Raw genomic sequence first — 23,088 nt, forward strand, 5'->3', positions numbered from 1 at the left:
CAGACATTGCAATTTGCATCTCTGATTCCGTCCGTGTTGCTACAAGAATATCATCCATATAATGATAAATGAGAGCATTAGGCAATTTCTCTCGAGCAGGAGAAAGAGCCCTTGCTACAAACCATTGGCAAATGGCAGGGCTGTTTTTCATACCCTGTGGCAACACTGTCCAGTGATACCATTTATTCGGTTCAGAAGCATTAACAGAAGGAATAGAAAAAGCAAATTTGGGGGCATCACATGGATCTAGAGGAATCGTAAAAAAAAAAAAAACCCAAACCATCCTTCAAATCAATTACTGTTAAACACCAATCTTTTGGAATCATAGTGGGAGACAGGAGTCCTGGTTGTAAAGGACCATGTCTTCTAATACTGCATTAATACATCTCAAATCATGTAACAATCTCCACTTTCCACTCTTTTTCTCTATCACAAACACAGGTGAATTCCAAGGACTAGTCATAGGTACAATATGCTTTCCCTTTAACTGTTCATCCACCAATGATTGTAAATGTTGCAGCTTTTCAAGTGTCAGGGGCCACTGATCCACCCATACTGGATTCTCAGTTTTCCATGTTAATTTCAGGGTGTGCTGCACCTCAGTGACCCCTACGACAAATTTGACCCAATGTTTAATCCCCATTGCGCAAGACAGTCCCGTCCCCATAAAGTTAGGGGAGTTGGGAGGATAAAAGGACGAATGGTAGCTCTTTTACCCTCAGGACCTATCACTTGCACCAAATACACACTTCGCAGTGGAATGGTGTGACCTCCTATGCCTGTAATTGCCGTGAATACTTTGGAAATTGGCCAATGAGAGGGCCACACAGAGTGCGATATAACTGTCACACTCGCTCCGGTATCAATAATGTCAGATAACTCAATTGTTTGGCGAGGATTTCCCCATTCCAATCTACAACTGAGAGTCGGTCTGGAATTAGAGACCCACTGAGCCCAAAAAAATATGTGGAACCCCCGTAGAGCCAAATCCACCGGAGCCCCTTGTTTTTGCTGCTGCCAAGGATGGCTGAACGTTAAAAACAACCAATTGTGCAATACGAGAACCAGCCGGCACAAACAAGGAGGCATAGGTGTCCACACCATAATTTTGATTTCCCCTTGATAATCAGCATCAATTTCACCTGGCAACACAAAAAGCCCTTGCAATGTGGTAGATGACCATCCTATTAACAACGCACTTTTGTTACCCCCTAAAGGTCCCCACACCCCTGTGGCTACCACTTTTACTTCAGATGTTTCTAAGGTTACTGATTCTGCGGTGGCCAGATCCATTCTGGCGCTGCCACTTGTTCTTGCATATAGACTTGAGACTGGGGTCCCGCTTGTTGAATGGGGGCTGCTTGTGTCTGCATGCGGCCCCTCTTCGCGCTCCACTTCCCATTTCCCTGAATTGGCTGTCCTTCCTTATTAAAACGAGATTTGCATTGATTAGCAAAATGTCGACCCTTTTGCACTTGGGACACACTCCCAGACTTTTGGTGTGCCCTTGTTTTTCACCTTTATTTCTATTTGGACATTCATGGCATACATGTCCCTTCTTCCCACAAGAAAAACATGTTTGGGAACTGACATGCATAGCTGCAAATGCCTCAGCCATGAGTCCCGCCTGATAATTATGTGTACCAATGTTTTGTCAGGCTTCTATCATTTCTATAAGATTAGGGTTTTGCAATGAGTGTAAAACTTTTTGACAGTCAGCATTCGCATTTTCAATAGCCAATTGTTTTAACAAAATTTTCTGTGCTTCCTCATTTTCAACTTGTTTATCTACTGCACCTTTAAGTTTGTCTAAAAATGACATAAAAGACTCCTGAGGAGCCTGCCGAATCGTCACAAAAGACTGTTCAGATCTGCCCCCTTCAGGAACATTAAAAAGCGCTCTGAAGGCTAACTGTTTTGACTGAGTTAATGCCCCGATATCCAGCCTGGCCTGAGCAGCAGGTACTGCATAGTTACCTTCCCCCATTAAAGCATCAATCCCGATTAGTCACAACGGATTATCACATGGAAGATTCAAATTGTCAAGGGCAGCCTGTTCTGCCAGCCTTCTCCATTGAGATTGCCACAACATATATTGTGTATTAGACAAAATCAACTGGCTAATCATCTTACAATCATGTGGACATAACACATAGCTCTCGAAAATAGATCTTAAAAAATTCATAGTAAATGGAGATTTTAACCCATTTTCTTTCACAGTTCGGCGCATCTCTTTGATAATAGAAAATTGCAGACCCTCCCATCAGGGCTGGCGATTGGCTTCATAGATGACTGGAAAAGCTCACAGGTTTTGTAAAATGTCAGTGTCCCCTGCCTTAGCAGCCTCTTGTTTAATTTTTCCCCAAATATCACAGGGATCAGGAGGATATAAGTCTGGTGCAGCTTCAGGATCAATAGGTCTGGGGTCAAAAAGATCATCATCCTCATGATTACCCTCTTCTGCCCCCCCAACTGCTCCTACCAACGCCGGAGCCGAAGGTTCCAATATTGGAGCAGAAACTCCGGGGACTGCAGGACCTGGAGCTTCTGCAGCAGCAGATCTCTGTTCCGGACCAGTCCCAACATGTTTCTTTAAGCATTCAAAAACAGTTCTCCAAGCCCCTAATAGGGATTGAGCAATTTTGTCATCTCAAGTTGCTGCATCCCAGAGTTTGACTTGTATCGTGACCCACTGTTCAGGATCAAAGATAGATACGAAGTCAAGATCAGGGCATATCGCCTTTGTCCATTTCAGCAGCATTTTCAAATTATGCTCAGTTATATGGGCTTGATATTTTTGCAGGAGCTGCTTGTGGTGGGTTGACCCTGGCTGGATGCCAGGTGCCCACCAAAGCCGTTTTATCACTCCCCCCTCCTCAGCTGGACAGGGGAGAGAAAATATAATGAGAGCTTGTGGGTCAAGATAAGGACAGGGAGAGATCACTCACCAATTATCGTCACGGGCAAAACAGACTCAGCTTGGGGAAAATTAACTCAATTTATTACCAATAAGCCAGAGTAGGGTAACGAGAAATAAAACCAAATCTCAAAACACCTTCCCTCCACCCCTCCCTTCTTCCTGGGCACAACTTCACTCCCGGATTCTCTACCTACCCCCCAGTGGTGCAGGGGGACGGGGAATGGGGGTTACGGTCAGTTCATCACACATTATTTTCTGCCACTTCATCCTCCTCAGGGGGAGGACTCATCACACTCTTCCCCTGCTCCAGTGTGGGGTCCCTCCCACAGGAGACAGTCCTCCACGAACTTCTCCAATGTGGGTCCTTCCCATGGGGTGCAGTTCACAAACTGCTCCAGCATGGGTCCCTGCCACGGCGTGCAGTCCTTCAGGAGCACGCTGCTCCAGCGTGGGTCCCCCACAGGGTCACAAGTCCTGCCAGAAAACCTGCTCCAGTGTGGACTCCTCTCTCCACAGATCCGCAGGTCCTGCCAGGAGCCTGCTCCAGCATGGGGTTCCCATGGGGTCACAGCCTCCTTTGGGCACATTCACCTGCTTCGGCGTGGGGTCCTCCACGGGCTGCAGGTGGATATCTGCTCCACTGTGGACCTCCATGGGCTGCAGGGGGACAACCTGCCTCACCATGGTCTTCCCCATGGGCTGCAGGGGAATCTCTGCTCCGGCACCTGGAGCATCTCCTCCCCCTCCTTCTTCACTGACCTTGGTGTCTGCGGAGGTGTTTCTCTCACATGTTCTCACTCCTCTCTCCAGCTGCCGTTTCTGTGTCCCAGCAACTTTTTTCCTTCTTAAAAATGTTATCACAGAGGCGTTACCACTATCGCTGATTGGCTTGGCCTTGGCTGGCAGCGGGTCCGTCTTAGAGCCGGCTGGTATTGGCTCTGTCGGACACAGGGGAAGCTTCCAGCTGCTTCTCACAGAAGCCACCCCTGTAACCCCCCCGCTACCAAAACCTTGCCACACAAAGCCAATACAGCCCTGTAGGCAGCAAAGCTCATTACAGAAGGTCATCGTTCCACTGTGCACCGCCCAGGACACCTCATCTTCCTGGGGAAACACCTTCCTCCCAGCCCTCCTGGCAGGTGAGCCTCTGGAAGGTGGCCAGCCATGGCGCAGAGCCCTGCATAATGTGTTTAAACCTCCCTGCTTGCCTTTGCAGACCCTTGTGAAGTCCTTTGCAGGTCCCCAGGGTTTGCAGAAAGGGGATGAAACCCAATCTCAGCAAGTCCTGGGTGTGCTGTTCCTCCGTCAGGCAGCGGCATGGCTTGTGCAGTAACTTTCCCCTGGCCCCATCCCCTCTGAGCCTCTGGAGGTTTTCCAGCCACTCACCAAACCACCACCATCTTCTGCCTGCATTACCATTCCCCATCAAATAGCGATGGTTGAGGGTCCTGCCCCGCGCCCCAGAGGAGCGGGAGCACCCTCACCCCACCACCCAGCCTATTAAAAGGAGCTTTTATGTCCTACTCCTTAATCCTGTTTCTGGAATGAGAACATGTTTTAATAATCAGGGGAGGTTGCTAAGGGACAGTGTGCTCAGCAGGGACATCGCTCACAAACCCTCTGCACTCAGAAGCAGGAGGTAAATAACTTCGGATATTATTAATCCTTCGCTGCCCACACAATAAACAGAAATGTATTATTCTTGTCAAGGACAAAGGAGCCCATATTTCCCCACAGCCGAGGAGCTGAACCAGCAAATCTTTTGGATTCAGCTCCACAGAGGGTTCACCTGCAACTGAAGTTGTTCCAGTTCAGATCCCATTCAGGCCAATAATGGTTCATTAACCATTTGTTAGCCCCAAACTCATTTGAGCCAGTTTAAGCTGGAAAACGCAGCCCGTACAAGTGGCCATGCGAGAGGGACTGAGCCATTTTCAACCCATCTCTGGTTTCCATGGCCTCTGCTCCTATCCTGATTGGGCACCAGAGCTTCTTGCCAGCTCGACAGAGCTGACACACAGGGCCAAAGGGCAGAAAAGCTAAATATTGCCCTGGGAGCATGTACGAAACCTGTGCTGTGAGGGATGAGCAGGGGCAGGAGGGAACTGAATCTCCCAGGCTCTTCCTCCCTGAAACTGGCACCTGCATACATGCGGTTTAAGGCAGTGGCTCCTAAACCACCAGAAGCACTGGAGGATCATGTGTTCCCGAGATCACGCTCAGAAATTAAAATGCTCCATATATTAAATACCCTTTAAGGGCCCACAACCCAAATCTGGGACCAGCCAGGGGATATTTAATAAGAAATCCCCTACAAGAACAGGCTGAGGCCCCAGGAAGAGACAAGGTCCCAGTCACCACCCGGGCTGGACAGACCAGGGAGTCCTGTGGAGTTCAGAATTCCCTCGGGCTAAATTAAGGTGAAATGACACCAAACAATCAGTTAAACATTTTATTCACACCAGAAGCAGCCTGAACTTGGAAGGCGTTAACAGTACGTGGCGTGGTTTCTCTCAACAAGGATTGGCATGGAACTACCTCAGTAAACTGTGTAACCCATGGTAACCATATACATTGTGGTGGGTTGACCCTGGCTGGACACCAGGTGCCCACCAAAGCCGTTTTATCACTCCCCCCACTCAGCTGGACAGGGGAGAGAAAATATAACAAAGGGCTCGTGGGTTGAGATAAGGACAGGGAGAGATCACTCACCAATTACTGTCACGGGCAAAACAGATTCAACTTGGGGAAAATTAATTTAATTTATTGCCAATCAGTCAGAGTAGGGTAATGAGAAATAAAACCAAATCTCAAAACACCTTCCCTCTACCCATCCCTTCTTCCCAGGCACAACTTCACTCCCGGATTCTCTACCTACCCCCCAGTGGCGCAGGGGGACGGGGAATGGGGGTTACGGTCAGTTCATCACATGTTATTTTCTGCCATTTCATCCTCCTCAGGGGCAGGACTCATCACACTCTTCCCCTCCTCCAGCATGGGGTCCCTCCCATGGGAGACAGTCCTCCACGAACTTCTCCAATGTGGGTCCTTCCCATGGGGTGCAGTTCACGAACTGCTCCAGCATGGGTCCCTGCCACGGTGTGCAGTCCTTCAGGAGCACACTGCTCCAGCGTGGGTCCCCCACAGGGTCACAAGTCCTGCCAGAAAACCTGCTCCGTGGGGTCCTCACTCCACAGATCCGCAGATCCTGCTAGGAGCCTGCTCCAGCGCGGGCTTCCCATGGGGTCACAGCCTCCTTTGGGCACCCACCTGCTCCGGTATGGGGTCTTCCACGGGCTGCAGGTGGATATCTGCTCCACCGTGGACCTCCCTGGACTGCAGGGGGACAGCCTGCCTCACCATGGTCTTCACCACGGGCTGCAGGGGAATCTCTGCTCCGGCACCTGGAGCATCTCCTCCCCCTCCTTCTTCACTGACCTTGGTGTCTGCAGGGTTGTTTCTCTTACATGTTCTCACTCCTCTCTCCAGCTGCTGTTTCTGTGCCCACTGCACCATTTTTCCTTCTTAAAAATGTTATCACAGAGGTGCTACCACTATCGCTGATTGGCTTGGCCTTGGCTGGCAGCGGGTCCGTCTTAGAGCCAGCTGGTATTGGCTCTGTTGGGCACAGGGGAAGCTTCCAGCTGCTTCTCATAGGAGCCACCCCTGTAACCCCCCTGCTACCAAAACCTTGCCACACAAAGCCAATACATACATCAGTTCAGGGAAGAAGAACCCTCCTGCTGAGTCACGAGGTTCAGAGCAGACCCCCTTGCTTTCTAGACTCCTTCTCAGAGAGGAGCCCAGGGGCAGCTGGATTCACTCTTAGTCCCAGACTTGGTCAACAGTTTTATGTCCTAAAGGGATGAGGTGTAGGGATTACGAAAGAAGAAAGAAAAGAGAAAGCAAGAGAGAGAGAGGAAAAGGAAGAGAAAAGAGAAAGATTTCACCGGTTCTGGGTCCAGCATTGGTCCAGTCAGCCTAGGGGTCCAGTCAGCCTAGAGGTCCAGTTCTGGTGGGCATGCGCACGTGGGGCTTCAGTTTGTGTCCTTTTATCATCTCCTTGCCCCTCCTTCAGACAGGCGCTCGCACTCATTAGGCTCATTAGGTGTCATGCCTGGTTTGTGCTTTCAGAACCTTCAGGAAATGGGTCGGTGGGCTTGAGGGTCGTTTGGGGAGTAACTTCTCCTTCCCTGCAGACATGACCATTGTTTGATCTTTGGCCATACATGGTGAGCTGCCCTGCTCAGCATATCAGAACACAGAGCTGTGCATTCTCCAGCACACCCTCTGTGTCCTGTTGCTGATCTGTGCTGATCAGCTTCTTTTCACCTGTGGTTCATTGCTATGCTGTAGGGTTCAATTATATGGAACTTAGTTACTGGGCCTGAAAGTAGCTCATGGTCGCAAGAGCGTTCCAGACACCTTTGGAAGGCCTTGAACAGAATAAACAAGAAGATAGAAGAAGAAAGATCCCAATTAGAAAAACACAGGTGCACATTCCACGATAAAGGGAACTTGGCACAAACAACCTCAATTCAGGGGCTTATCTTGACCAATTGGACTGAGACAAGTTTCGCATGCTCTAACACAGCCAATTATATCCTGTGTGTATGCGCGTGTACAGAGTGAGTATAACTAACTGTATCTTATGTTTATACGCGTGGACAGTATCGATGTAACCAATCACCGTTTATGCTTGTGCGCGTGGACACCAAATGCTTGCATGCAGCAGCCAATCAAAGCTTCTAAACAACTTAGAGAATTGTATAAGAATGATCAGCTAAGCTCAATAAACTGGCAACTTTGATCATCATATTGGTGTCCTGTCGTCCGGGCCGGCATGGAATAACCCTAAACCCTACACTATGCAGGGTTTGTTGTTATGCAGAGTTCATCGTTAAGCAGAACTTGCCCCACCACAATGTTTGAGACATTAACTCTTTCAGTCTCTCACACCACCCCGTGGCTCAAACATTGTCTTCATAGTCTTCATGGATTCTCCATAGTCTTCTCCCAGGCTTGTGGTTTAGATGTAAAGAAAGGGGGGAGAGAGAAAAAAGGAGAGAGAGATAACATATACAAAGCTTCAAATGGTACAAAACTTCACTTAGCGGACAGAAGAGGGAGAGAAGAGAGAAGAGAGGGAAGAGATGGCACAGGTAATCATACAGTGAGCAATTGCAAGGCCAAGCATTAAGAACAAAAATCCACATAACAACATGTGTCCAATGCTAACAAGCCATTTTTCCCACCTGGTGAGTCCCAAGGACGTTAGGAGGGAGGTCAGCAACGATTCTCCGTTAAACCAGTCTCTTTGTTGCATCACTTGGAAAAGTTCTCCAGTCTTGTCTGTAACTTCTCTCATCTTCTTTCGCACTTCTAAGGAGGTAGTTGCACTGTGTATGGTGACACAGCATTCTCTGTTGGTGAGATTTAACACCCCATATACTCCATATTCTTTTAACAACAACATCACAAGGTTCAAGGTTTCCTCCTCAGGGAAGAAGATAAATCTTTGAATCGTCAGAGGGAGGTTTTTTTTAGAGCCATGAAAGGTCCCCCGGAAGCATTGTTCCAGGAGCAATTTGGTTTACCAGCTTTTTTTTCCCCACAAGATTAGTGATATTTAGATTAATGAGGCCAATTTGAATTTCTTTGTACAAACACCTTGATTGGTGTCATTCCAGAGGTGCATAAAAACCTTGAATCAAATTCCAAGCTAAATCTGGAGAATCTTTTCCCTGTCCTCCAGTGGAAAGGATGAGGATGAGGGAGAAGGCTCCTCAAAGCATCTTTCCCTATAATAACAGACAGAAATTACATGTAACAATAAACTGTTAACACAAATAACAATTAATATAGTTAGAACTAACACGGGTCACTTGCCGTCTTTCTCCATTTCTCTTTGGTTCTACAAAGTGCAAAATATAAAGTATACATAGATTAAAACACGGGTATTATCCATCGTGTGTGGATTCGGTGGTCTTTTCCATGTGCATCTGTTGAGGATTTCTTGGCTGGGCGAGGGCATGTGAGCAATCCAGCCGTATAGGTGGGAACGAAGCATAAGTTTACAAAGTGCTGGAGCAGACAAGGACGCTGTGTCCTTGTACGCTGGGAAAAGGGAAGATAAGAAGAGCCTGACAAACAACTCCTGGATGCCGAAGAATGAGATAAGTAACTGCTGGACACCTCGTGAAGAAGCTTGCACAGCCAATAGAGGATAAGATAGCGTTGCGTGAAACGGGGTATTGTACCAATTAGAGTATTGTATAAGGCGCGTGCACAAGCGCATAAGGTATATAACTGTGCTGAAAGTTGTAGCAAATGGACTTCACTTGATCACATTGGTCTGTGTGTGATGTCCCCTGTGGATCCTCTGCCGCAATTGGCGCCCGAACAGGGACCCTCAGATCAGCACTTTATCATCTCTACGAGAATTTCTGGTGCAGCTGAACCGATGAGGGAGCGGAGGAGCCGGCCGAGAGTGTTCCTGCTGCCCCGGCAGGACGGCATGAGCTTCAGCTAAGCTGGGACGCGTGTAAGTTTGAATCTCGCCCTGAGCTGGGAAAACGAGGAGATGCGCGAAAGCTTGAATCTCGCCCTGATCAGGTGAGCGGTCGGAGAAGGAGATGGGGTTGGACAAAAGGCAGGAAGCAGTCCTAAAGCTCCTTCGTCATTTTCTCTCTGAGAGGGGACTGAAATTCGATAATTCTGTGATAAAGGGGTTACTTTTATGGGCCTGGAAGAAAGAACTTATCCCGAGTGTAAATGTCGCGTTTGAAGAAGCGACCTGGGATAATATAGGCAAGGCGCTGTGGGACGCTACTAGCTGCAGGGGGGATAAGGTAAAGGAGATAAAATAAGCAGAGCACTGGAAGGTAATTCGAGACACGCTGGAGACAATGAGGGCGGACCGGCAGGCAGCCGCCGCTGTCTGCGCGGCGGTGACCCCCTCTGCTGCCTCCACGGCTGCCGCGTCAGCCTACCCCGCTGGAGTTGGGGGGACATTCTCTACACAACTATCTCCACCCCTCCTAACATCCATCTCCGTTAACGCTGAGACGCCTGCACAGACACAGCCTTTGCCTATACCCAGCCAGGCCGTTGGTGCCGAAAAAATTCCCCCGTCTGTTACTCCGCAAGAAACAGGGGAATCGGGGGGGGCGATTGTCGCCCGACAGACCCGAAGCCGACAGACTCGGGGGTGACTAATGCGGATAAACAGATTGCGGGGGACAGGGAACCATCTCCATCGGGTAGTGCGATGGAAGAGCTGAGGGAGGTGGTGAACCAACTACAAAAACTGACAGTACGGTAGGAAGGACCAGAAGTGAGGGAGAAACGGTCATCCTCCCGAAAGGATGAACCGAGAGGGCAAGAGAACGAAGATTCTCGCCGTATACCGGCCCCGCTTCCCCCTCCCGCCCCCTTCTCGCCACCCCCTCCGGCACCTCCCTCGGCCCCTCCCCTCCCGCCCCCTCCACCGCCCCCTCCCCTCCCGCCCCCTCCACCGCCCCCTCCCGCCCCCTTCTCACCGCCCTCTCCGGCGCTTCCTCCGGCTCCTCCCCTCCCGCCCCCTCCCTCCGCCCCTCCCTTTCCGCCCCCCCCTCCGCCCACTTGCAGCGGCGCGTGTCAGCCGGCCATGGAGCGGCCGCCGCCAGCCGCGGCCGGCCCCGGGCAGAACCATCCGCCCCCCGCCCCCGCCCTTTCATCCATCCCGCCTCTCGGAACCAGAGACGGTGAAACCAACTGCGCCCGCGATAGACGCGGAGCCGCCTGCAGTAGTCTCTGCAGAAGAAAGGCAGAGACATTGGAGGGGAGTAATAAAAGATGCCATTATAGAAGGGACTATGCTCCAAGCATTCCCAGTTATTGCATTAAATGGACAGAAAAAATGGGAAGCGTTTGACTGGAAGGTCATTGAGAGATTAAGGAATGCTGTGAGTCAGTACGGAATCAAATCTGCCTTAGCTCAACAAATGCTGCAATTCATTTTTTCTGCTGATACGCTGATACCTCAAGATATTAAACAGATAGCACAGTTGGTTTTGGAGCCCGCCCAAATGTTAGTGTTTTTCCGGCAGTGGGAGACGTTCTGTGATCGGGAACAAGCAACACCACGACAACAAACAGATCCCTTATGGGGAGTAACCACGCAGATGCTGATGGGTTCTGGACCCTTCGCATCAGGGAACGCTCAGTTACAATGTATCACTGAGGTTCATCACCTATCACAGATCTTGGCGTATCAAGCTTTTCTTTCCATACCAGACAATATTCGAAACCATACTTTTACTCAGGTGAAACAGGAGCCTAACGAACCTTTTGCACAGTTTATTAATAGACTGCATAGGGCAATCTATGACCACCCTGACATGACCGAGCAAATGAAAGAAAACATGTTCAAAATGCTCGCTTTCGAACATGCTAATGAAAAGACACGCAAAGCATTGCGTAATTTGCCGAAAAATGCAGCCGTCGTTGATATGCTAGAATACATGGATCGAGCAGTGGACTCACAGAAAACAGCCTACGTTGTCGCAGCTCCACAAGGAGCTACAAAGAAGCACGGGGCCAGTAAGACACCCTTGGTCAAGTGTTTTAACTGTGGCAAACGTGGACACATTAGGAGCAAATGTACAGCTTCTGCTAAGAAAGATGACAATACCACCAAGAATATAGGAAGAAGGGAAACTTTACACCGACCGCAAAGGCCCCTCGCGCGACGAGATAAACGCAAGGGACCTGGGCTGCCAGCCCTCAGGCAGCCTCGCAACCACCAGATCCGCCACTGCAGGGAGCTCCGGAGTGGATGTGGAAACCGCAGTAGACATTACGTTGATGGACGCAGGGGTACACTTGGTGGATAGCAACATAAAGGGACCATTGGGGCTCGGGCTTAGTGCGTTTGTGATGGGACGATCTTCAACAGCTCTAAAAGGAATTTTGGTAGTCCCAGGGCTTATTGATGCAGATTTTTGTGGGACTGTGAAAATTATGATTCATGTTTTAATCCCTCTTGTTTCTATTCCTAAAGGTACCAGAATAGCACAATTAGTTCCATTCAGGTCGTGTGTTCCGAACCCAGGTGAAGTACAATGTGGAGATGGTGGATTCGGCTCCACAGGGGAACCGCAGGTATATTTTGCCATGGACATAACAAAAGGTAAACCAGAAAAGGTAGTGCAATTGGAAGGGCCTGACGGTGTTATCGTCAAGAAACTGATGACAATCAATACAGGAGCTGATGTTACGATTATTTCACAATATATTTGGCCTCCATCGTGGCCATTGATCAATCCAAATTTTGGCATTGCAGGGATAGGGGGCACGCAAGCCACCTTAGTAAGTCAGCTACCGATTACATTTGTGTTCCCCGACGGTGAGCACGTTACGACACGTCCGTATGTCATGACTACCCCAAAGGAATTGCTTGGCCTCATAGGCCGTGATTTATTGAGCCAAATGAAGGCAATGTTAGTGACTCATCCTTTTTAGGAGCAGTCACTGAGGGGCAGCCAATCCTGAAAATTAGCTGGAAAACAGATGAGCCTGTTTGGATTGATCAGTAGCCACTAAATTCTGAAAAGCTGCTAAAAATACAAGAGTTAGTTGAGGACCAATTGAGAGCGGGACATGTTATTCCTTCTACTAGTCCATGGAATACACCAATATTTACCATTCCCAAGAAAAGTGGGAAATGGAGACGGTTACATGACCTTAGAGCCGTGAATGCAGTGATGCACAGCATGGGAGCCCTGCAGCCAGGTTTGCCGTCTCCAGTTATGCTTCCAGAAGAATGGGATTTGTTAATTATAGATCTAAAGGATTGTTTTTTCACCATTCCCTTGCACCCAGATGATGCTGAACGGTTCGCCTTTTCGGTACCGTCGATTAACAAGGCAGAGCCCTATAAGAAATACCATTGGGTCGTGTTGCCGCAAGGAATGCGCAATTCCCCCACGATGTGTCGGGTATATGTGGCCTGGGCATTAGAGCCTGTAAGAAAGCAGTTTCCTCAGTTACATTTTGATAGCGGGAAGGAACTTGCCACAGGATGAAATTTTAACTCAATTGCAGAACATCTTAAGCCATCGCAGAGTAATAATTGCTCCTGAAAAGGTGCAAAAGGCAGCACCTTGGAAGTATTTGAGGTGGCACATAGATGCTGGCAATGTTAGAAATTTCAATGGTACATGATGTCCAGAAGCTTGTGGGAGATATCCAGTGCGTGCGGAATCTTTGCGGTATCACTAATGACGATATGGCCCCTCTGGTAGAACTCTTGGGTACGAGCGCACGTGCAGATGAGAAACGGGAAATGACAGAGCTGATCAATTGGTTGCAGCGGCATGGGAGCCTCCTCCAGGGAATCGTTTTCAACAAGCACCGCAATCACATGCGTTCTTGCACCAACCCGCTAGGATGTTAGCAAAGCAATTTGACTTACCACTCACTGATGCCCAAGGTATCGTTAAAGCATGCCCCGACTGTCAAAAGGAAGGGCTGGGCTTGGGCTGTGGGGTTAACCCATGAGGTCTCTTGCCATTGCAGTTGTGGCAAATGGATGTCACCCATGTCATGTGGTTTGGTGCAAAGCGTTATGTGCATGTGTGTATTGATACCTATCCTGCTGCCGTGTGGGCCACGGCACAAACTGGAGAGAAGGCCTTACATGTTGAACGACATCTTCACGCTTCTTTTGCAGTGCTGGGTGTGCCTAAGGAAATTAAGACGGACAATGGCCCAGCCTATGGTTCTACACGATTTGCTCGATTTTGTAATTTGTGGGGAATTCACCATGGTACGGGTATTCCACATCTTCCCACAGGACAGGCTATTGTCGAACGGGCCAACCAGACCCTAAAGAGCATGCTGCAAAAACAAAAGGGGGGAACCCAGGGCTTACTCCCAGAGGAACGATTGGCCAAAGCCTTATTTGTGCTAAATTATCTTAGATTGACAGGTGATCACAAAGACCCACCGATGGTAGTGCATCATGCTCTTTTACAGGTGGAAAGGACACAACAAAGTACAGGAATCATGCTAATATATAAAGACCCAGAGTCCGGGAAATGGTGCGGACCGGCAGAAGTAAAACTTACTGGGAGAGGGTATATGTGTCTGCTTACAGATTGAGGCATTCGTTGGATCCCAGCCAAGTGGATCAAGCCATGGCTTCGCACTGATGCTGGACCCGGAATCGTCCCAACGGCAACTGGCACGGTACTGGCGGGTGCTGAAGCCACTGATCCGACAGATTCTGACTAATAGAGTATTACACTTTTGTCCTGGGTTCAGCTGGGATAGAGTTAATTTTTACAGGAACCTGGGAGGTGGGGGGCATAGCCGGGGTAGCTGACCTGAACTAGCCAAGGAGCTATTCCATACCATGTGCCATCATGCTCAGTATATAAATGGGGAGCGGGCCGGGGGGTGCTCTCGACTTTCGGTGGGGGAAGTGGCAGAGCTTCGGGTCCCGGGTGGTGAGCAGTTGCACTGTGCATCATTCTTTTTGTATACTCTTTCAATAGTACCGTCGTTGTTGTTGTAATTTCTTTGTGTTGTTCCAGTAAACTGCCTTTATCTCAACCCTCGAGGTTCCAGGTTTTTTTTCTTTTCTCTCCTCCGTCTCCCCCCATCCCACCAGAGGGGGGCGGGAGGAGTGAGCGAGCGGCTGCGTGGTCCTTTGTTACCGGCTGGGCTGAAACCACGACAACTTTAGAGGACTAGCGGACATTGAGTCCTTCAGAGAGGGTTTTAGAACAGCGTGCCTTATTGTATATAGAGCTTGCTTTAGGCAGAAAGTGTGTTAAGCATAGTTTGATTAAACATAGTGTGATTACGGGAAGACAGTGTGGGGTAAACGTAAAAGTTAGTTAAAGCCAAAATTAGGGGTAAGGTCCATTTCCATTAATAACCTGGGAACAAGGTTGATGATTGTGTTTCCACAGATACAGGCCCACGACGGACTCCTGTTGAATTTGCATGACCATCATCATCTGGAGCATCATAGATGGTGCGGCAATATGAATACCATCCCAGTCAAAAACATAGGTCACCTTGGCTAACATAACAGGTCAAGATTCTCTGTGCATCGCAACCGCATCATAAAGCCCATGAGCCAATAGACAAGATGGCTATGACTCGTGCAGCGCGCCTGGCCAGCGAGTGCATGCGTCATAGATTGCAACCGAGGCGGACTTTTGGCACCCACTGGCCACGTGTGCTGAAACCCGTTCCTCTGCAAATGTATAAATACCAGGATTTTCCGAAGAGCATCGGGCTGGTGTACGGTGAGGCCATCGTTGCCTCTGTGGGGACGCCCACGGAAAGCTGGCACCTACCGATTGCTGGGCTGAGTTCGCGGAGCAAGACAGCACAAGAATGTATGGATGGTTCATCTTCCTCATAGTCCTCATGGTTCAGGTCATTAGGGGTAACGGGTTGGCTCAAAGAATTATGGGCATTGTTGTAGTTATTGTGATTTTAGCTATTGTAATAATTTTACCTTGTTTAGCTTGTTGAGAAAAAATGGCATCCCAAGTTATTAATCAAGCCTGGATTGCTCCAAAACAAAAAGGGGGAATTGTTGAGGATTTCTTGGCTGGGCGAAGGCATATGAGCAATCCAGCCGTTAGGTGGGAACGAAGCATAAGTTTACAAAGTGCTGGAGCAGACAAGGACGCTGTGTCCTTGTACGCTGGGAAAAGGAAGATAAGAAGAGCCTGACAAACAACTCCTGGATGCCGAAGAATGAGATAAGTAACCGCTGGACACCTCGTGAAGAAGCTTGCACAGCCAATAGAGGATAAGATAGCGCCGTGTGAAATGGGGTATTGTACCAATTAGAGTATTGTATAAGGCGCGTGCATAAGCGCATAAGGTATATAACTGTGCTGAAAGTTGTAGCAAATGGACTTCACTTGATCACATTGGTCTGTGTGTGATGTCCCCTGTGGATCTTCCGCAACATGCATCAGTTGCTATCCAGGCATACAATTTCAAAGGGGTTTTAAAGGTCAGAGGCACCTCTCCCACTGTTGGGACATCCACCAAAACGGGTTGTCCTGGGTAGTATAAGGGTTTTACTGGGTCTTTTGTTTCCCTTTCCCCCAGGAGTAGGGAGGGGGGTTTGGGGCAAAATGTGGTAAGTTTGGGACATCCATTTACTCCCCAGTGACTGTTCACCTTCACTACCGCATCGGGGAGCCGTGTGGGCCATCTGGAATCGTGGGGCCTAAGGATACACTTTAGCAACCCGTTTGTCCTCTCCACTATCCCATTAGCTTGAGGATAGTGGGGGGGGTGAAATACCCACTGTATTCCTTCACCCTTTGCCCATTCCTGCACCACCCCAGCAGTAAAGTGGCTACTATTGTCTGATTGGATTGACTGGGGTTTAGGCAGATAACTGAACCATAGCTTTAATACTTTCACCATGTTGTCCCCAGTCACTCTTGCAACTGCTGCCACTTGGGTAAGTCCCGACACCACTTCCACTCCGACAAGAACATATTGCTTCCCGTCTGACTTCTTGAAGGGTCCTATATAATCAATTTGCCAAGTCTTCCAGAGTCCCTTCCCATCTCATAGGTGGAGAGGGGGTTCTTGTAAGGGATGTCTTCCTAGCCGGGTCTGGCACTGACTACAAGCAGAAATGATCGTATTACACAATTCCCGAGTAACAGGCCAACCTCTGCCACCGGCTTCTTTGAAAAGATCTTTAACCCCTGAATGACCATGCCTCACATGTAACCACTCTAACAGGTGTCCCCACTTTTCTTCTTTGGCTCCTGCTGCCATCATAGCTAAGCGAGTTAGAAAGTCTACCCGATTATTCCATATGTGTGCTGCGTCATTCCCCCCTTGGTGTACGGCTACCCGACTGTTGTGGTTTAAGCCCAGCCGGTAACAAAGCAGCACAAAGCCACTCGCTCACTCTTCCCCCCTGTCCTCGGTGGGATGAGGAGAAAATATAAAGAAAAGCTCTTGGGTCTAGACAAGGACAGGGAGGGATCACTCACCACTTATGGTCACAGGCAAAAGACAGGCTAAACTCAGGGAAGAAACAAAATCAATTTAATTTACTACAAATCAAAACAAAACAAGGATACTGAGAAGTAAAACCAAACCTTGGAACACCTTCCCCCCACCCCTCCCTCCTTCCCAGCTCAACTCCACTCCTGGTTCTCTCTACCTCCTCCCCCTGGCAGCGCAGGGGGACAGAGAATGGGGGTTGCAGTCAGTTTGCCACACGTTGTCTCTGCCGCTCCTTCCTCCTCAGGGGGAGGACTCCTCACTCTTCCCCTGCTCCAGCGTGGGGTTCCTCCCATGGGAGACAGTCCTTCACGAACTTCTCCGGCATGGGTCCTTTCCTCGGGCCGATCTTCAGTCACAGACTGCTCCAGCACGGGCTTTCCCATGGAGTCACAGCCATCTTCGGGGGCCTCTGCTCCACCGTTCACCTCCATGGGCTGCAGGGGGACAGCCTGCCATTTCACCACAGGCTGCAGGAGCATCACCTCCTCTGGCGCACCTCCTCCCCCTCCTTCTTCCCTGACCTTGGTGTTTGCATAAGTGTTTCTCTCACATTCCAATCTCCTCCCCCACTGTAGGTTCCCCTTCTTAAATATGTTATCTCAGAGGTGCTACCACTGTCACTGATTGGGTCAGCCTTGGCCAGAGGTGGGTCCAACTTGGAGCCAGGGAAGCTTCTAGCAGCTTCTCACAGGAGCCACCCCTGCAGCCCCTCCCCCGCTACCAAAAATCCCACCACAGATACCCAAAACACCATCCCACCAAGAAAGTTCCCTGTTTGTCGATATTCAAAACCTCCTCCCATTTTTCTCTTTGCCACATGGGTACCTGGTTAACCTCCCTCTGATTCTGTTCCCAGAAGGGAAGCCACTCAGTGCACCCTTTAAACACCACATACAAATCCATATAAATGACATCAATGGTGGCTAGGATCTGGTGGGCTTGTTCTTGTATTGTTGCGATCAGCTTGGCCACGTTAGGCACCGCAGCTGTTAAGGGACATGTATTAGCATTCAAGTGCCAATAGTCGATTGTTAAACACCATTTTCTATTTGGTTTGTGGACTGGCCACACCGGAGAATTGTAAGGTGAGGGAGTTGGGACAATTATTCCCTGTTCCCGTAGCTCAGTTATTACAGGGGCAATCCCCTCTCTCGCCCCTAATGGCAAGGCATAAGGTTTCACATCACTGACTATTTTTGAAGGTGGGGAGTGCAGGTGCCGACTGCAAAAGCCTCATCAAAGCTGCAGGGAGTCCGAACTTCCATTCCCTCCCCTTGGAGTCTACCCACGCTCTCCCTTTCAATAAGTTGAGCCCCAAAATGTTTGTTGGTAGCAGTCCCAATATCATTATAGTTTCTGTCACAGTCTCATCTCCTGGCAACCAGCACTTAACCTGGGCAGTTGCCTGGGACTGAGAGTTTCCAAAAACATCTGTTACCCAAATTTGTTTCTTGTCAGCAACTATGCCATTACAGTTGGTGACATCTGTTCAGAGCACCTGTATCTACCAAAAATGTGACTGGGGTCTTAAAGGGGCCTAGGGGAAAGGTAATTAACAGGTCCCCTTTATCGCTTTCTGTGAGCCTTCTCAAATGGACCCACTGGCCGTCCCCCAGCTCACTTGGGGACGGCAGAGGGGGTTTCCCAACTCAGGGATGTTCAAATCAATCAATTTAGCCTCCCGAGGAGCAGAAGGGGCCATGTGCCTGGGTTCCCGGGATGGGGGAGAAAGGTCTTTAAAGTTTGAGAGTGATAGGGCCCCTTTAATTTTGTCCCAGCCTTTCACCAGACCTTCCAGGTTAGGAGTGGGCAACCCATCCATCACCTCCCTGGGGATTCCCTTTGAGATACCCTCTGTCCACAGTGCATATCTTTTATTATCAGGAGACTGTGTCAGTCTGCTTGGAGGAGGGGATCGAGAATTGTACAAGGGCTTAGCTTTTATTTCCCCATTCCCTTCCACCCTCCTAAGGACTGCTTTGGATTTTGTCTCTCCCTGAGTGGTGAACCCCATCTGTCTCCCATGATTAATCAACTTCTGTGCTACTTTTCCCCATGTCATCTCTAGAGGGCCTCCCCTTCTTTGGGGTCAGGGTGCTCTCAAGCGATCTCGTAATTGCACCACATACAATTTCAAAGCATCAGGCAATCCCCTTATAAGAGGATGCAACCTTTCGGGGTCTGCTGTGTATTGCATAAGAGAGGGCTGTTGCAGAACCAGGAATCGATCATGCATCAACTGGAGACATGCAGCTTTTTGTACGCTCTCTAAAATGTGACCCACCGTAGGCGTTTTAATTGAGAAGGGGTCTCCCCTTTCCATAGGGTCCAATCCACCTGCCCAATATGCTGCTCTTTGGGTCAGGGACCACGGCTCTCTATTGTCAATTGTAGTTAGCAAAACCCCCAGCCCCCAATATCCCCTTGCCTCATCCTCACTTAGGAGGATACAGTCGCCCCCAGTAAGGGATACTCTCCACACATACTCGGTTTCTGTTTCTCAGGGTCCCCGGGAATATTTTTCCTGAATTTTGGCCAAATCGATGGGGGAATAGGGGACAATGCGGGTGGTAACTTGTTGGGCTCCTCCTTGACCACCATCCATGGTCTTGGTCTTAATCAAGGGTCTCATCATGGCTTCCCCCATCCCAAGAGAAAATATTTCCTTTGTACATCCTAGGTCTTCAAAAGGGTACGATTTTGATTCCTTTTCCCTGTCAGAGTCTGCACCCACATTTTCTACAGTGATCTGGGAGCGGGTTTCATCTAATTGCTCTCTTAATACCCTTTCCCACTCCAGAGCCTCCATCAAGGCGGTATGTAGTCTCTGGTTAGCCACTCGCTTGGTGGCGACTTGGTCTGAGATGCTCCTTGTCTCATTTTCCAATTGCTCCTGCAAAGCCTTCACCAAGTCTTGAAGGGATTTTTATCATCTCCCCTTCTGCTTGTCGGGCCACACATTTGTCCTGTTGTGCTGCCACCAAAGCGGCTCCTAAAACTGCACAAACCAACGCCTTCCCTTTTCCTTGCTTCAACCTTTGTTCTTTAGCCAAAATGAAAATTCTGTCCACTACAGCTTGCGGATCATGCCAATTGTTATGGGCCCAAATCATACCAGGGGGAGAGGGCCAGGCATTGTAGCCCTCTAATCTCTCTAGGAGAGGGGTACAGTCTACGGTCTGACCTCCCAGGAAGGCCATAATGAACACACAATTACAGGAATCAGATGCTTTTTATTAGTCCTCTGAGGACTATCTCTACACTCGGACCTCCCAGGGAGACCACAATGGAATCAGCTTATTAAGTCCCCTGAGGACTATCTCCCCTTATGTATGAGTCCCCTCAGAGAGGGGCCGCAGTAAGGACCTGGTCCCAATGATCACTTTAGCAACACCAAGGGAATCCTGCCGACTATGCCAAAAAATGTCACAACCCGGGCTGAACAGACCAGGGAGGGGTCATGTTGAGTTCAGAATTCCCTCGGGCTAAATTAAGGTAAAACTTCATGGCAGAAGCAAACTGAACTTGGAAGGCGTTAACAATAGGTGGCAGGGTTTCTCTCAACAGGAATTGGCATGAAACTACCTCAGTAAACCATGTAACCCGTGGTAACCATATACATCAGTTCAGGGAAGAAGGAGAGCCCTCCCATTGAGTCAGGAGGTTCAGAGCAGACCCCCTTGCTTTCTAGACTCCTCAGAGAGGAGCCCAGGGGCGGCTGGATCCACTCCTAGTCCCAGACTTGGTCCACGGTTTTATCTCTTAAAGGGATGAGGTGTAGGGATTATGAAAAAGGAAAGAGAAAGAGAGAGCAAGACAGAGAGAGGAAAAGGAAGAGAAAAGGGAAAGATGTCACGAGTCCTGGGTCCAGTGTTGGTCCAGTCAGCCTAGGGGTCCAGTTCCAGTGGGCACATGCATATGGGGCTTCAGTCTCTCACAGTCCCGTATTGGCAGCCGCTCCATGGCCATGTAGCAGTGCATCAAGCTGCCACTTCTCCCTCCAGAAAAGCGAGTGTAGGCCAAGGGCAGGAAATGACCAGCCATCCTGCTGCCTCCCTGCACATGGCTAGTCCCGGAGAGTGCGCAGTGCAGCTTTGTCCATGACAGAGCCTCCGAAAATAATGCTCCCAGACTGGCAGTGATGCCTTGAATAAAGGCATGAGAAGGAAAAACTTTACTTTATCACTGTACTGACGAACTTTTGCTTGCTTGAATAACTTTGAAATTTTGGTATGTACTAATTAGATAAGAAAACCTTGAGCTTTGTCAATGGTATGCGCTAAAGGCGCCAACAAACAGGAGGCCTTGGGCCTGATGTGCGTCAACAGACAAGAAGCCTTGGGCCCTGATGATAAGCTTTGAGTTCTGCTGAGTTTTTGTAATTAAAACTTGCCAAGGCCAGCTAACTAGGAAAACGAGATGACCCACACTGCGCATGACCAAAGGGTGGACACTATGTAAATGATAATATGAATATGCTTAGACAAGTGTACTCTTTTCTAGGTAAAAAACTGACTGGATGGACGAGCCCAGAAGGTTGTGGTGAATGGAGTTAAATCCAGTTGGCGGCCGGTCACTAGTGGTGTTCCCCAGGGCTCAGTATTGGGGCCAGTTCTGTTTAATATCTTTATCAATGATCTGGATGAGGAGATTGAGTGCACCCTCAGTAAGTTTGCAGATGACACCAAGTTGGGAGGCAGGGTTGATCTGCTTGAGGGTAGGAAGGCTCTACAGAGGGATCTGGACAGGCTGGATCAATGGGCCAAGGCCAACTGTATGAGGTTCAACAAGGCCAAGTGCCAGGTCCTGCACTTCGGTCACAACAATCCCATGTAGCACTACAGGCTTGGGAAAGAGTGGCTGGAAAGCTGCCCAGCAGAGAAAGACCTGAGGGTGCTGGTTGACAGCCGGCTGAATATGAGCCAGCAGTGTGCCCAGGTGGCCAAGAAGGCCAATGGCATCCTGGCCTGCGTCAGAAATAGTGTGGCCAGCAGGAGCAGAGAGGTGATTGTTCCCCTGTGTTCGGCACTGGTGAGGCTGCACCTCGAGTACTGTGTTCAGTTTTGGGCCCCTCACTACAAGAAAGACACTGAGGTGCTGGAGCATTTCCAGAGAAGGGCAACAAAGCTGGTGAAGGGCCTGGAGCACAAGTCTTATGAGGAGCGGCTGAGGGAGCTGGGGCTGTTTAGTCTGGAGAAGAGGAGGCTGAGGGGAGACCTTATCGCTCTCTACAACTACCTGAAAGGAGGCTGTAGTGAGGTGGGTACTGATCTCTTCTGTCAGGTGGCTGGAGATAGGATGAGAGGAAATGGCCTCAAGTTGCACCAGGGGAGGTTTAGGTTGGATATTAGGAAAAATTTCTTTACTGAAAGGGTTGTCAGGCATTGGAACAAGCTGCTCAGGCAAGTGGTTGAGTCACCATCCCTGGAGGTATTAAAAAAGCACATAGACAAGGCACTTCAGGACATGGTTTAGTGGGCATGGTTGATGGTTGGACTTGATGATCTTGAAGGTCTTTTCCAACCTAAATGATTCTATGATTCGAGAAGAGAAAGATTTCACCAGTCCAGTGTTGGTTCAGTCAGCCGAGGGGTCCAGTCCCAGTGGGCTTGCACACCCGGGGCTTCAGTTTGTGTCCTTTTATCATCCCTGCCCCTCCTTCGGGCAGGCATTAGGCTAATTAGGTGTCTTGAGCCGTATGTGAGCCTTTGGGCTTACGGGTCGTTTGGGGAGTAACTTCCCCTTCCCTGCAGACCCGATCTTTCGCCATGCATGGTGAGCTGCCCTGCTCAAGCAAATCAGAACAGCACATCAGAGCAGGGAGCTGTGCACCCTCCGGCAGGCCCTCCCTGTCCTGTTGCTGATGGGGTGCTGATGGGCTTCTTTTCACCTGTGGTTCCTTGCTGGGCAGAGTTCCTTGTTATGGAAAGTTCGTCGTTATGCAGAACTTGCCCCACCACAATGTTTGAGACATTAACTCTTTCAGTCTCTCACACCTCGTTAACTCCTTACAGGGGTTAAGTAGCATCCTTTGTTTTGTTTCTTGCATAATCTCCAACACCGGAGGCAGCTGCGCCTGCGGTTTCTGTGCCACCAGCCGGCTCCGGCACAGCCCAGCA

The 23,088-nt window shown here is 49.4% G+C and overlaps 1 long non-coding RNA gene across 1 annotated transcript in view; it reads left to right on the forward strand.

The window, feature by feature from the left end:
* LOC138683551 (uncharacterized) overlaps positions 1-23,088 on the forward strand; it is a 312,573-nt gene that overhangs the window by 231,950 nt on the left and 57,535 nt on the right. The gene's annotated exons all lie outside the window — the stretch shown is intronic.

Source organism: Haliaeetus albicilla, chromosome W (genome assembly GCF_947461875.1).
Source record: "Haliaeetus albicilla chromosome W, bHalAlb1.1, whole genome shotgun sequence".
NCBI lineage: Eukaryota > Metazoa > Chordata > Aves > Accipitriformes > Accipitridae > Haliaeetus > Haliaeetus albicilla.